Here is a 15326-nt window from a genome sequence, read left to right as displayed (position 1 = left end):
TGCATGGATTGGCTATACTGATTTTCATTAAAAAAAAACTTTGTGAAGCAATTTATAATGTATTAAATTATAAAATCAATAGCATAAAGATAAACAACACATAAATCCAATTCAGTATACAACAGAGCTTGCAACACAAACATACTTGTACAGTAATCCATAATACCCTCTCCAAGGTAGGGAGAATGAGAGGGCACTCTTTAAAGTTGAAAGGGGATAGATTCCATACAAACGTAAGGAAGTTCTTTTTCACCCAGAGAGTGGTGGAAAACTGGAATGCTCTCCCGGAGGCTGTCATAGGGGAAAACACCCTCCAGGGATTCAAGACAAAGTTAGACAAGTTCCTACTGAACAAGGACGTACGCTGGTAGGGCTAGTCTCAGGGCACTGGTATTTGACCAAAAGGGCTGCCGCGTAAGCGGACTGCTGGGCATGATGGACAGCAGCATCTCTTATTTTCTGATGTTAACAATAATACATAAGTAAACACATACTGTCAGAAGACAAAGATCATTGGAGAAGGACACCATGTATGGAAAGATCAAAGGAACCAGTCAAAGAGGGTGATCTGCAATCAAATGGCTGGACACGTAGAATACAACCATGGGGTTGATGCTGGAGGACCTTACTGGACTAGCACAAAACCCATTTCTTTTTAGATCTCTAATTTATCAAGTCGCTAGGTCTCGAACACGAGTCGATAGCACCTAAGAAGAAGAAGAGAAAATAACTACAAATTCAGTGGAAAACAGATCTTGTAACTGTAAAACAAGGTTGTGTATAAAGAAAAACCCTTGGCTCAGGTCTACAAAGTACGGGGAAGCCCCTGCCACTTGCATATAACCTGCAAATTGCTTTAAGAAGGAAAGATTGATCTATCTTCTCAACATGAGCATATTGAGGGATAAGGGAAATCCGGGTCTTCAACAGGGAGCACCTAACTGGGCCTCCGCGTGTGCGGTTCGCCAGACTAGATGGACCTAGGTCTGATCCGGTGAAGGCGTTTCTTATGTTCTAGGGGTCTTTATGCTATTCACCTTGTATGCGTTATCATATGCCTGCATTCTCCTGTCCATTGTCTCTCAAACCCATTAGAACTGATGCTATCTCTATGAGTTGTTATAATTAAATTTATAACAAGAATAATTTATCTGGCTTTTCCCATCCAGGGATTCAAAAAATTATGTGTGCAGCACTAATATGCCAGAGTGGTGATTCTCAGCACAGTCCCCGGTGATTCTCAGCAAGATTTAGTTTCCAGAATACATATGAAATAGATTTACATATGGTTGAGACACTGCATACAAATACACTTCACATATATTCATTGTGGATATCCTGAAAATCAGACAAGCTGGGAGGTCTCTAAGGACCAGGTAAAGAACCATTGTGGTGGAGGGAGCTCCCATGGGCTCTTAGGAACTTCTTATTACCTTATTGAATAATTATAAGCCTTGTCATTCCCAATGGAATATAGTTGAAAAGTAAGCAATGCTATGAAGAGAGAAATGTTATTAAAAATTAAAGGTGATACCTGAATGTGTAGTATTTATATTTCTGAGAAATCAAAGTTATTAGAAAAATGGCTTCTTCTGAAATAAAATATATTAAAATATATCCCCCCTTTTTTTAAACTGCAGTAGCTGTTTTTAACGCAGGCCGATGCGCTGAACATTCTGTGCTGCTCCCGATACTCACAGAGTTCTATGAGTGTCAGGAGTGGGTGAAGGGCATTCAGAGTGCTGGCCTATGCTAAAAACCACTATCACAATTTTGTTAAAGGGGGCTATATGACTTAATCCCCTCCCCTTTATCAGCTGTGCCAGAGGTTTTTAGTGTAGGATGGTGAGGTAAGTGCTCCGATGTTCATAAGAATTCTATATAAGCTGGAGCATTTACCGCGCCAGTCTACACTAAAAACCTCTAGCACAGCTTGATAAAAGGGGTCCTTAATTCTATGCGCCTAAAAAATTTGATGTTGAAAAAAATGCCTAAGCGCTATTCCATTTACAGAAGCTGTTTATAGAACAGTGCTTATGCTAACTGTAAGCAAGAACATTTGCCTGAAGTTAGCCATTGATTCCCCTTATTCTACAATTATGCATGTAACTGAGAAATGTCCCCGATTTACCCATGACCATCCTATTTTCTTGCACCCATTTTGATGCTGCACGCAAATTTTAGGTGTGAATCCTGTGCTTAAATGTACACACAGGAATTTAAATTAAAAACAGCGCTAATAACTGCTTCTCGCTAACTGACTTGTTAGTCAATTAAGTTGCACGTGCAAATTGGGTGCATAACCAAATTTGTGTACACAACTCAAAGCACCATTTATAGATTTCAGGGGATAATGCTGTGACAAATCCTGGACTAGGGTTTTATCCCTTGAATAGCCAGGATTTGCACTATGGTATGTTTGAGGTTCAATCCCTTTAATGTACTCAGATTCTAAAGGCAGGGACGTGTTGCTTGCTCAGTATGAAATAGTGCTGCTCGATTTCCGATTCAAATTGATTCACTGATTCACTTCGGATGAATCAATTTGAATCAATTTGATTTTTTAAAAATCTGCCTGGCCGATTCGGTGACCAACCCTCCTCCTCGTGCCTTCCTCCCCGTGCCTCTTGCTGGCCTGCCGCTGCCAGTCCTGCTTTAGGGGTGAGGGGGGAAGGTCAGTCAGGAAGAGCTGCAGAAATCCTGGTTTTACTTTGTTCTGTGCTTTGGAACTCTTTGCTGCATCCTCCTGCTTCCCCCCTAGCCTTCCGCTATTACCGCAGCCTCCAGAGAGGATCGCCAGTGCTCAATGCTAACCTTGCAGGCAATCACCACCATCCTCAGAAGCACGTTCCACTGACGCGATCCTGCCCTGATGTCAGAGGAGGGGCGGGACCATGTCAGAGGGAACGTGCTTCTAAGCACAGTGGCAGCCTACAAGAATTGCATAGAGCGCTGGCGATCCTCTCTGCAGGCAGTGATAAGAGTGGGAGGCCTGGGGGAAGCCAGAGGACCTGTAAAGAAGGGGGTGGGCCAGGCCTTAGGGGGAGGGGGCCCTGGTCTAGAAGTACACAAAGGGGGAAGGGGTACTGCTGGAGAGTGGGGAGATAAAAGGAAGGGAGAAGAGGTGCTGTTGGACCTGGCAGAAAGGAAAGGTGCTACACACTGGAGAGGAGGGTGAGATCGTGCATGGGGAGAGAGCATGTTGGGTTGGGGGGTGATAAGGAGGATTGCCACTCAAGGGAAGAGGCAAGGACAGAGAGAGAAAGCGTGCAGGAGGCAGAAAGTATTGGACTTGGAGAGGGCAAGATGGATGGGGAGGTGAAAGGAGGGAAGGAAAAATGTTACACTGAGGAAGTAGGGAGAGATGCTGAATGAAAGGGTAGTTGAGAAAAGGAGAGATGGTGGATCTGGGGATGGTGGAGTCCATCGCTGCAGCTGCGTGGATGGAGATGAAAAAAGGGAAGATGCCAGACCTCCGGGGGAGGGAAGGGAAACGGAAGGGGAGGACAGTAATGGACGATGGATGGTTAGCACAGAAAAAGAAGAAAGAAGGAGACCCTGACAAGTGAGTTATCGGAAGACAATCAGAGCCTGGGACCAACAAGATTTAAATAATGAGCAGCCAACAAAAGGTAGAAGAAAATAATTTTATTTTCTGTTTTGTGATTACAATATGTCAGATTTGAAATGTGTATCCTGCCAGAGCTGGTGTTAGACAGCAAACATGAGCTAGGATTTAACAGAGAAAGGAAAAGTCTTTTTTGTTTGTTTATTTTGTTTACACCAGAGCGCCAGTGTGGGTAAGAGAGGGCAAAAGAGGTGATAAGGCTATAAAAGGGGTGAAGAGGCTATAAAATAAACCCACTAGAATGTTTGAAAAAAACACCTACTTGGGCAGAAAAGTCTAATTGAATTGAAAAACCGATTCAATAGGCTGAATCAAATCAAATCTAAATTTATTTTCCTGAATCGGACAGCACTACTATGAAGTGCCTGATACTATTTTCCCACCCTAGCTTAGGTGTTGTGGCCTAAAGTTGCTTAAAGACAGGCTCAGGTTACAGAGCAGGGAGAGAGAGGAGGGACGGAAGCCACAGGGAGAATGAGAGAAGACAGACCAAGAGCTAAGCTAGGAATCAGCTTGAGTTGCCTCTCAGTGCTGAATCCTCAGACTGGGATATGCAGGAGGTGGGTGAAATTCCTCCTAGTCCTGCTACTGAATTAAACACACTGCCAGATGCCATGGAAATGGAGGAAGGTATGCCTGTAATCCATGAGGCTGTTGAAGCTATGCAGGTTAATTGAATATGTGAGTGATATTTTTCTCTTTACTTACCTGCTTACCAAAAGGGTTATTGTGAACCAAACCAGCACAGTGTTTTGTATAAAGCTATTAACAAAAGGAAAGAAGTTTTGGATTTTGAGCTCAGGTTTGAAGCAGTTTGCTTTTCCCCATCTGTGCTGATCTGTGCTCCGTTCAGCTGTGGTTGCCCTGTGAGATTGCCACAGAGACCAGGAGCAGATTGAGGTCTACAAGCTGTGAGCTGTATTCTTTCCTGCATAATGCTAACGTTCGTCTGCTGTTCCCTGTATGAGAAATTTCATGGGGTGTCTAGAACTGCTTAAGAACTATAAGGATACAATAACACTACTGAGAAATGTACTGTCTGCATTTTTGCTACAAATAAGAACTGTGACTAAAACCTTAAGCACCCCTGTTTCTGAGTGCCGAGTGTGAAAACCTAATTTGGCTAGTGGCCTTAATAAACCTTTGTTTTTGGTTTAGACATTCTGACTGGTGGTTTATTCATTGCTTAAACCCATACTTACCTGTAAAGACACTTTTAGGCAGTTGCCTAGTGCTGTTATAAGTCCTGAAGGGGTCCTCTAGTCACAGAGCTCATGCTGGGGAGATTTTTGTCACTGCTGAAGCACCCTAATAAAGGGAGTTAGGCGCCTAGGGATGACAATGCACATATGCAGCATGGATAATAATGAGGCACATTTTTAAGACAGGGTTTCATAATTAAACTTATGCTAAAACAATTTTATTACCCACCATCCTTTCCATTAAAAGTATTTTCTGAGGTTATTTCCAAGTCTATTCCTTCACCTTCATCCTATGTCCATTCATTCCAGAGCTTCCTTTCAATTGAAAGAGATTCACCTCATGTATATTTATACCACTTAGGTATTTAATTTCTCTATCATATCTCCCCTCAACCATCTTTTCTCCACAGTATACATATTGAGATCTTTAAATCTGTCCCCATTCACTTTATGATGAAGACTACTGATCATTTTAGTAGCCTTTCTCTGGACGGACTGAATCCTGTTTATATCTTTTTGAAGATATATGCTCCAGAATGGTATGCAATATTCTAAACATGTTCTCACCAGGTCTTATACAGGGGCATCAATACCTCCTTTTTCTATTGGCCATTCCTCTCCCTATGCACCCAAGCATCTTAGAATGTAATGAAATTAAGGTGGCTAAACAGGTAGAAAAGGCAATGGCAAAAGATAACACACTCAAGTCGTATTCTTTCGTACACAAAAGTTCTTTACCCCCTAAACTGTACCGTTCTCTTGGATTTTTGCAGCCCAAATGCATGATCTTGCATTTCTTAGCATGAAATCTTAGCTGCCAAATTCCAATACATTCTTCAAGCTTTGCTAGGTCTTTTCTCATCCACGATGTATAAGCAACTAAATTAATTAAATGAGCTGTTAGCTATGAATTAAGTAGCCTTAACAATTATTAAAGTTAATTGGCACCAGTTCCAATTTGCTCACTCATCAACCTACATGCTAGTGTATTACCCTGAGCAAATAAATCCTATAGCACACAACTCAAAAGGCACATAGGCAGCGGAGTAGCATGGATGGGTCGGGGCATTCCAAAAATTTGCATGCAGCGTTAGAGAACAGTGTCATTTGTGCATTGAAATGCCATGAGTTGGGTGTTCCCTTAACTCTGGTCAATGATCACTTCAAATAGTCCAATAGCACACATTAATCATTATAACCAATAGACTAGTGAACATATAAATCATTTCATTTCAATAAATAATTCCCTCTTTATTTTCTTCAGGCTTCAAAAGTGGTGCTCACAATACTAACAATGCATCTTGAAGCAAACTATCAACCGGGAGCTACATCAGCATATCATCTACTTTGGAAAAATCCATTAGAGGATCTTCAAAAAGAAATTAAATAATTAGCCAAATTGGCAACTGAGAGAGGAATGATTACTGCTAAGGAGAAAATATTTCTATACCCGGTCTACCCAACTATCCCTAGGATATAGGTATTTCTTACTGAAAATCCATAAGAACTTAGACAAATCACCTGGGAGACTGATTGTATCCATGAGGAATTCAGTATTGGAGCCTTTAGCTCAATTTATTGATGCTTTTTTGCAACTGAAGGTTAAAGATATGAGATTGTATTTACAAGACACTTTTATTGTGTTTGACTTCGGTTCAAACTCTGAGCTGAGCAGAGAATTGAATAAGTTCAGATAAAGATAAGTGATCTTAAATAACTGTGGATACAGATTAGACATAAGAATAAGCATTATTTATTTATTTTATTTTTAGCATTTATATACTTATAGTTTAAGTGGTTAACATTCAGGTACTCACGCATTTGTTTGTATATTCAAATCTTGGCTTATGAAGAAGCTTGCGGTGGAAATTCGAGATGCATTGTTTGTCTGAAGAAAATAAAGAGGGAAATGTTTATTGGAATGAAATGATCTATATGGAAAGATTGTTTAAAATATGTTCATTAGTCTATTGGTTATTCAGAGTTGGGTGCTGGCATTTACATCAATTGTCATAAATTCTGGCGCTCAACTGTAGGTGTAGGAATTCTCTAAGCACTAATCTATAAAGATCGCTCATCCCAGGAGGTTCTTCATAGAATAATGATTGGCACTGATTTTTGAGTGCCATTTATATAGAATTCTCTCCAAGTTGGATGTAACTGATAATATTTAAACGTTACAAGAAAAATCTTAAAGTTAACTTGCCATTCAGCTGTAAGCCAGTGGAAGGCCTCAAAGAAAGGAGTAATACGATTTGTCTGCTTTGCCCCAGACATCAACCTAGTTATTCTGTTTTAAAAACATTAGAAATGTCTCACATCCCCTTTAGATAATCCTTGATACAAGAATTCACAATAACAGAAACTAATCAATGCTATTCTTAAAGCAGCAGGTGAAAAAAAAGGCTTTAGCTGTCTAATTTGACACTACAAAAAAAAAAAAAGTCTTTGCCACTGCAGAAATTTGTCCACCCATTTTTTGCTAGGGATCTAAATACATTTCTAGATTGAGGACTACTTATCTTGTTTGTAATCCCGTTCCATTTAAACAAGGAAACGAGGCCACAGCTTTAGCCTAAATTACTTCAGCCTGCTTCTTGCAGGTCTTTTACTAAACCATCTCTCTCCCCCCTTCAATCTGTTCAAAATTCTGCTGCATGCCTTATATTCCGCTATTGACACTATACTCACGTCACCCCTCTCCTCAAGTCACCCTATTAGCTCCCTATGCATTTCCGCATATATGGGACACAGACCATGCCAAGAGCTGTTCAGGTAGTTTAGCTGCACAGGGTACAAGGGAGACAGGATGCAAAAATTGTTCCCTGTCCATTGTCTCTCTTTCAGTGGCTAGGGCACCATGGATGAGATGGCGGTAGTAGGAAACATGTTGCACAGGATGTGATTTGGGCTTGGATGCTCCTGATTCTATGAAATTCTAATTTGGCACAAACAGTCACTCAAAGATATTAAAGCTGAAGCCTGATTCTGTCTGTTACTGTGCATTATCAGCAAAAAAAATGACAGTTAATACCGTAAAATCTCCTGATGTACAAATTAAAAAGAGAGGGTGGGGGCAAAATAGATCTTTGGGCATCCCATAAACCAATGGCTTCAAGGACAAATATCATTGGTCTCATTTCATAATATAGGAGCTATGTGTCAGAAAAGAAGTAAGTCAGGACAGAATGATCTAAAATATCAAATTCAGCAGACAGGTCAAGGAGTGTATCAAGGTAATATTCTTATATAAGCCCGCTTGCTTTCAAGTGTTGTCAGTAAGACAGTGGTTCCCAACCCTGTCCTGGAGGAACACCAGGCCAATTGGGTTTTCAGGCTAGCCCTAATGAATATGCATGAAGCAAATTTGCATGCCTATCACTTCCATCATATGCAAATTTCTCTCATGCATATTCATTAGGGCTAGCCTGAAAACCCGATTGGCCTGGTGTTCCTCCAGGACAGGGTTGGGAATCACTGCAGTAAGAGACAATATTCTTTCTGCTCCGTGACCTCGCTGGATGGAATCTTGACTGGAGCAGGCAGATGAAATCCTGAACATGCAATAAAAGTAATGGCTGCTGTAAAATTCTCAGTCAAATTTTCTAGAAAGGGAACATTCCAATCCAATCAATAATGATCAATATCTTCAGATGTATTATCACCTGTCATAAAATTTGAAGGAAAATTACCTTGTAATAATGTTGCATTAATGACAGAAGCCATTGTCCTAGCGCAAATGATATAACCCATATGTGGTTGCACGTACAGAGGAAACAATCTTCTAAATGCCCTCAACCATGACAGTATGGAAATCAGAAAGCCTCATCTGTTCTACTAAACCCATACAATTGTTAATTAAAAGGTCTGTCTCCAAATTAGGAGTAGAATTTATCACTATGTCATGAAATCCAATATAAAACATTTGTAATGGAGAAGATAATGTAACCTGTAGGTTAAAAGAAAATAAGACAGGTTTCTGCTTAAGAAAGAAGAGCTGAGCTGAAACAGCTGAGAATGCAAAAAAGATATATATGAAATAACTATATCCTTGCTGGTGGGGCTGAGTGATGTATGCCTGTGAACAAATTGTTTGATTAATATAAGGATTGTCAGGCAGGTCTAATCCCTCAGTTGTTCTGACTAGGGTTACACAGGTTGCAAGGAAATTTCTGTTACTACTACTATTATTGTTTCTATAGCACTACCAGATGTACACAGTAGAGAATGACATGGGGAAAAAATCTTTCCCCGTCACCGCCCCACCATCCTCTGCACCGCCCCGTCACCGCCATTCCATTCACCGTCCCGTCACCGTCACTGCCATCCCTTTCACCGCCCCGTCACCGCCACTGCCATCCCATTCACCGCCCCGTCACTGTCCCCGCAGCATCTTTTGGGATCTTTAACTCATCATCGCTAGGACTCGAATCTGAGTCCGTGGCACCTAACATAGAATGGAATTAGTATGGCAAAGTAATGAAGAATGGTCCAGCAGCCCCTACCCTCCCTCCACCTGACCTTATATTCGTTCCAAGTTTGCCGGCTTCCTTTTTCCCTAGCCGCACGCGTTCAAAAAGCCGTGCATTTAGCCAGCTCCCTCCCTCCACCTCACCTTAAATTTCGAGTTTTCCGGCTTCCTTTTTTCCGAGCCGCACGTGTTCAAAAATCCGTGCACGCGCGGCTGCGCGAGTCAATCAAACTTCTCCTCTCCTGCAACTTCCTGTTTCCGGTTGCGTCAGAGGAGAAGATTGATTGACTCGCGCAGCCGCGCGTGCACGGATTTTTGAACACGTGCGGCTCGGAAAAAAGGAAGCCGGAAAACTCGAAATTTAAGGTGAGGTGGAGGGAGGGAGCTGGCTAAATGCTACGGGCGGGCGGGCGGTGGCTGCGGGGACCGCGCGATCCTTGATACCTCACTGCGGAGACAAGACCATTCACCGCCCCGCGGGCGGTGAATGGCCTTGTCCCCATCGCCACAGCGACTGCTAGTTTTCTTCCCCGTTTTCGGCGGGTGACCCGCGGCTAAAATGCGGTGGCCGCGGGTAAACCGCCACCGTGTCATTCTCTAGTACACAGTACTGTACAGAGTCACAGAGAAGACAGACCCTGCTCAAAAGAGCTTACAATCTAAACAGACAAACAGAAGTCATGGATACAATTAAGGGGGACAATTAATCTGCTAGCTGGGTTGGTGGGCATTGGGGAGTAGGGTTATGGATTGAAGGCTATATAAAAAAGGTGGGTTTTCAGTCTGCTTTTAAACAAGGTAAGGAAAGGGGCTTGGCGGACAAACTCGGGTAATTTATTCCAGGCATAGGGGCAGCTAGATTAAAGGTACAAAGGGCTAGATTCACTAAGCAAACCGATCGTGTACCAAATCGGTTTGCGACCCGATTTCCCTCCGACCCGATTCACTAACCTCTCCTGCAATCCACTTCCGATCTGTGCATGCAAATGAGGGGAAATAGCATGCAAAGTAGGCAGGGATGCGATTCACCAAATAAATCTGGGACACCGACTGGGCTGGCTGATCAACAGAAGAAGCGACTGCTGGGGACCAGTCGCACACATCTCTGCCGACTCTCCTGCTCCATTGTTGCCCTGCACTCTGCCCCGATCATGTCCCACTTTCTGACCCAAGCTCTGGATCTCTGTCGCCTTCCCTGCAGTGCAAGCCCACGGGTTTAAAGCGGGGGCATCAGAATGAACACACTTGTAGGTTAGTAATAGGAGTTTGACCTGTATACGAAGGTGGATAGGGAGCCAGTGAAGTGATTTAAGGAGAGGGGCGACATGAGTGTAGCGAGGTTGGTAGAAGATGAGTCATGCAGCAGAGTTTTGTACACATTGCAGGGGGAACTGTGGGAGACCAGTTAGAAGTAGATTGCAGTAATCTAAGCGTGAGTTTACGAGAGTGTGGACAAGAGTGTGTGCTCAGAGAGGAAGGGGGTGAATTTTGGTGATGTTGTAGAGATAGAAGCGACAGGCCTTAGGAGTTTGTTGGATGTGCGTAGAAAATGAGAGGTCGGAATAAAAAAAAGACTCCAAGGTTGTTAGTTTTAGCTGTGCAAGCTGGGAGGCAAGAAGTACCCCTACTATGAGCAGATTACTCTTTTTTTTTTTTTTTGTTCTGCCTCACATGAATCTGCAGGAGTAGGGAGCTGGGCACTGAGTTTAAAGGTTCTGAGAGAAGAAAAGCTGGGAGAAGAAAAGTAGGTTTGGGTTAGAAACTGAAGTTGCATAACAATTTGAATAAACTAGTAATAGAAATTTGAATTATGGAGTGCAAATTTGCAGAGCGCTCAGAATTCCTCTCATAAAACGAGAGAAGTTAAATTGCTTTTGAGATATAGCTGTGTCTAAAAATGGTTCCTTTATACTTTAAGTGAGAAGAAGCCTTTGATTTAAAGCTCTGGTTGTAAGAAAGTTGCTTTATAACTCTGTTTTTAAGGAGTGCAGAAGTGTGATTGAATACAAAACAAGAAAGGGTATCTATGCATTATTACAAATGGGTCAGGGAAAATTGTGTAGGCAAGGTTTATCCACTGTAAATTTTTATTTCTGTTCAAATTATTTTTGTGTATTGCTATAGTACCTGTATATAATACATAAACTGCTTTGGCTGTACCATAGGCAGGCAGTACAGTATATCAAATACATGTCCCTTATTGCTTATTGTTTATGATTAATATTGTAACTTGCTTCCAGAGTACTGGTGAGGTGTGTCTTCAAATAAAATAAAGTTATAAGAAGGTTTAGCTCAGTCAGGGAATGTGTGAAGAAAGCTGACCCACTGAATACTCAGAACTATTTTCTGTAAGGTAAAGCATCTCCTGTGAGAGAGCTATGTGTGGCTGAAGTGGAAAACACTAGAGAGACTAACTGAAAAACAAATCTTAAAAGAATCAGTCCTTTCCCAAGGAAACCAAACAAAGAAGCCTTAAGAGTAATCTAAAGGGATAAAATCTGTGGTAAACTTTGGTTTACAGAATGAAGTGAGTGACTCCCTATAAATAAAGTGACTGCTCTTGAGGTACTTATAGCATTGTTTGCCCACTGAGGCTCCATTAAGAGAGAAGCTGTTTAAAAGCCCGGAAAAATACTGCCAACTTGTTTGGGCTAGTCTTACAAACTGAGGAGTAAATCTTTGAGGAAGTTCATGTCTGAAGATTTTAGTTAGCGTCTGGAAGCTGTTTAACTGAGAAATTCAGAAGACAAAGTACGTAACTTGGCTAACTTGAATTACTACTACTAATCATTTCTATACTAGACATACGCAGCACTGTACATCAAAACACAGAAGAGACGGTCCCTACTCAAAAGAGCTTATAATCTAGTCAAGACACACAAACTGAACGAGAAGATGCATCAAAATACACTGTGCTCAGGTGGGGGAATTACAGAGGGAATGATAGACCGACTCCATCCTGTTTAAATCTTTTTAAAGGTACAGTCTCCAGAATTGGCCAGTTTACAATGTTAAAAATGAAAGGTTAAAAATAAATTATTATAAGGGGAGGGGAAGTATGAACATTAAATGGACAAATTACAAGTACGAACGTGAACTTGAGGGTGAAGGTGGAAGGGAAAGTTAATAATTACATCATTAAAAAAACAAATTAAAAGGAGAGGAAGAGAGGGGGAGGAAATAACATCAGGAAAGAGGATCGCTTCTTAAAAGTGGTTCATATTTAGTTTGCTAGCTGTTGGAGAAGAAATATTTAAATGCTATGGTATGCATCTTTGAATAAAAACGTTTTTAGTTTAATCTTGAATTTGTCGAGTGAATTTTCAAGGCAGAGTTGAAGTGGCATGGTGTTCCATAAAGTAGGAACTACAACGGAGAAATTAGTTTTTCTAGTGTAATAGAATATTACAATATTCTAAATGAGGTCTCACCAGAGTCTTATACAGGGGCATCAATACCTCCTTTTTCCTACTTGTCATAGCTCTCCCTATGCACCCTAGCATCCTTCTAACTTTTGCCATCACATTTTCAATCTGTTTGGCCACCTTAAGGTCACCACATACTATCACACCTAAGTCCTGTTCCTCTTTCATACACAAAAGTTCTTTACCCCCTAAACTGTACCGTTCCCTTGGGTTTTTGTAGCCCAAATGTATGACCCTGCATTTCTTAGCATTAAATCTTAGCTGCCAAATTTCAGACTATTCTTCAAGCTTCGCTAGGTCCTTCCTCATATTATTCATACCATAAGGGGTGACTACTCTATTTGCCTCTTTTGGTATCACCCCCAAAGAGGCAAATCTTACCTGACAGCCCTTGTAAGGTTTGGTGATTCTTTTTCAACATAGTTGTGTTTTCCCTTTTGCTCGAGATCCTTGACACATAAAGAAGCATTTTATCAATATATAACATGTTGTTTTGAATCCTTTGAGCCTTTCCACTACCTTTCTCAGTTACATGGCTTATTTCATGAGATTCAACCTGCAGGCATCTAGCACACAGAACCAGTCCATCACCTTGAATCATACAGTCTGTCTGGATAGAGGCAGAAGCTGTAATGGGGGCAACAACTTTGATGGCATCACGATTTCCAGACCTACTTTGGTTGGAGGAGCTTTTGTATCTCAACTGTCCTGTTAGTCTAAAGAAGCAATTAGGCTTTTTTTAAAATGTGACATCTAATACCTCTATTCTTATTCCTTTGGTGTAAACCTGCTGTACTCCTTCTGTAGACTAACATCAAAGGTTCAATAAAATATTGCTAATTAAAGAATCTGTGAAATATTATTAATTGTTCTAGTTTAACAGATAACCAAATTTGACTTTGATTTTCCCTTCCAACCAGTACCAAACACTTCTATTTAATTCAAATCAGCTAATTAGTGAGTGGGACTATACTGTATAACAAGGTTTAGAAGACAAGGCCTGATGCTTCCGGGCTGCTAGAAAAACACTACTTGAGAGATGGCTCATAAGCTGCGTTATTCATTTACCACAGTAATCAGCAACCTGTGGGCCTGTTATACCACAGGTTGCTGACTCCCGTGGTAAATCAATGCACAGTAAAATAAAACTTCTTGATTTGTTTTAAATATTTGCTGTAATCCACTTTGTACTGATTTAATTGGCTAAATGGAATAAAAAGGTCCAGTTAAGTGAAAATTTTATTTTAGGGATACCCTTAAAAACTGACTAAGCAGGTTTGAGAACCGCTAACTTATTAGATATACCACAGGCAATGGAAAGTGGTGGCAGTAGGGCACTAGAGCTATGGCCCAATCATATTTTGCCGAACACAATATCAGCAATCAGTGAAGTTTCAAGTTTCAAGTTTATTAAAATTTTTGATTAATCGCTTAATCTTGCTTCAAAGCGATGTACATACATAAAAGAAAATGTTTAAATTACAACTTTAAGATAAAATTGCATTTTTAAAATTAACAATAAAACATTAATTAATATATAACCATTAAATAAAAAGAACTGTATACAAATTAACAAACATGAATGAAGGGAAAAAGGGGAAGTGAAATACAATTTATAATAGAAAAGAAGGTAGGGAAAAACATAAGGATGGGAATTCAAAGAAATGTCGAAAAGCAGCATTATTGAATTCAAGGGAAGAATTTGTTAATCAAAAGCATCTTTTAAAAGGAATGTTTTTAAGTTAATCTTAAATTTCTCTATATCATGTTCTTTCCTTAAATATATTGGCAGAGAATTCCAAATTTGTGGAGCAGTAACAGAGAAGATAAATTGTCTTCTAGTATTAATGATTTTGAGAGATGGAATTGTTAATAAATGCTGTTCGTTGGATCGTAATGTTCTATTTGTAGAGTAAGGAATTAGTGTTTTAAAAATAAATGCAGGTGTTTTAAAAAACATCGCTTTAAAAGTGAGTAGGCTTAGTTTATATGTTATTCTATGGGATACTGGGGGGCAGGCATAAAGATTGATTTGGTTGACCACTCTAACCCAAAAGGTATTCTGCTACCCCTTAGAGATGAAAATATTCTATAAGCGGTGCTGTTGTCGTCGTCTGCCTAAAAACCAACCGCTGATCGCTTTTCAATCATACAATGGTGCTGTTTATTGAACTGCGGCTTCGTAAAAGGTAGGCACCGGAAACACAGGCCAGGATTTTCAAGGTTCACATTTCCAGTGCCTACCTTTCACATGAATCGCGGCTTTGGCGTGTCGCCCACCAGTGCTGGAGGCAAGAGTCCAGGTGCTGGTTGATGGCAAGATTAAAAATTAATTAAAGCTCTTCTTCACTGAAGGGGCTGCTGGTGGCTAATAAAGTATAAAGTTTTAACCAACACTGATACCCTTGTACCTTCAAAGTCATTAAAACGTGCCAGTTTTTATTGTTACAATCCTAAGAAATGGTCTCCTTCCGGCCACCTCTAAAATACCTTCTATTTATTTTTTATTTTTTATATGTTTTATATATATATATATATATATATTTTACCCATCAGACCCTCAGAAATGCCACCAGGTGTTCAATAGCATTTCATAACAA

Source organism: Geotrypetes seraphini, chromosome 6 (assembly GCF_902459505.1).
Source record: "Geotrypetes seraphini chromosome 6, aGeoSer1.1, whole genome shotgun sequence".
NCBI lineage: Eukaryota > Metazoa > Chordata > Amphibia > Gymnophiona > Dermophiidae > Geotrypetes > Geotrypetes seraphini.
Note: the sequence above shows the minus strand (reverse complement) of the source record.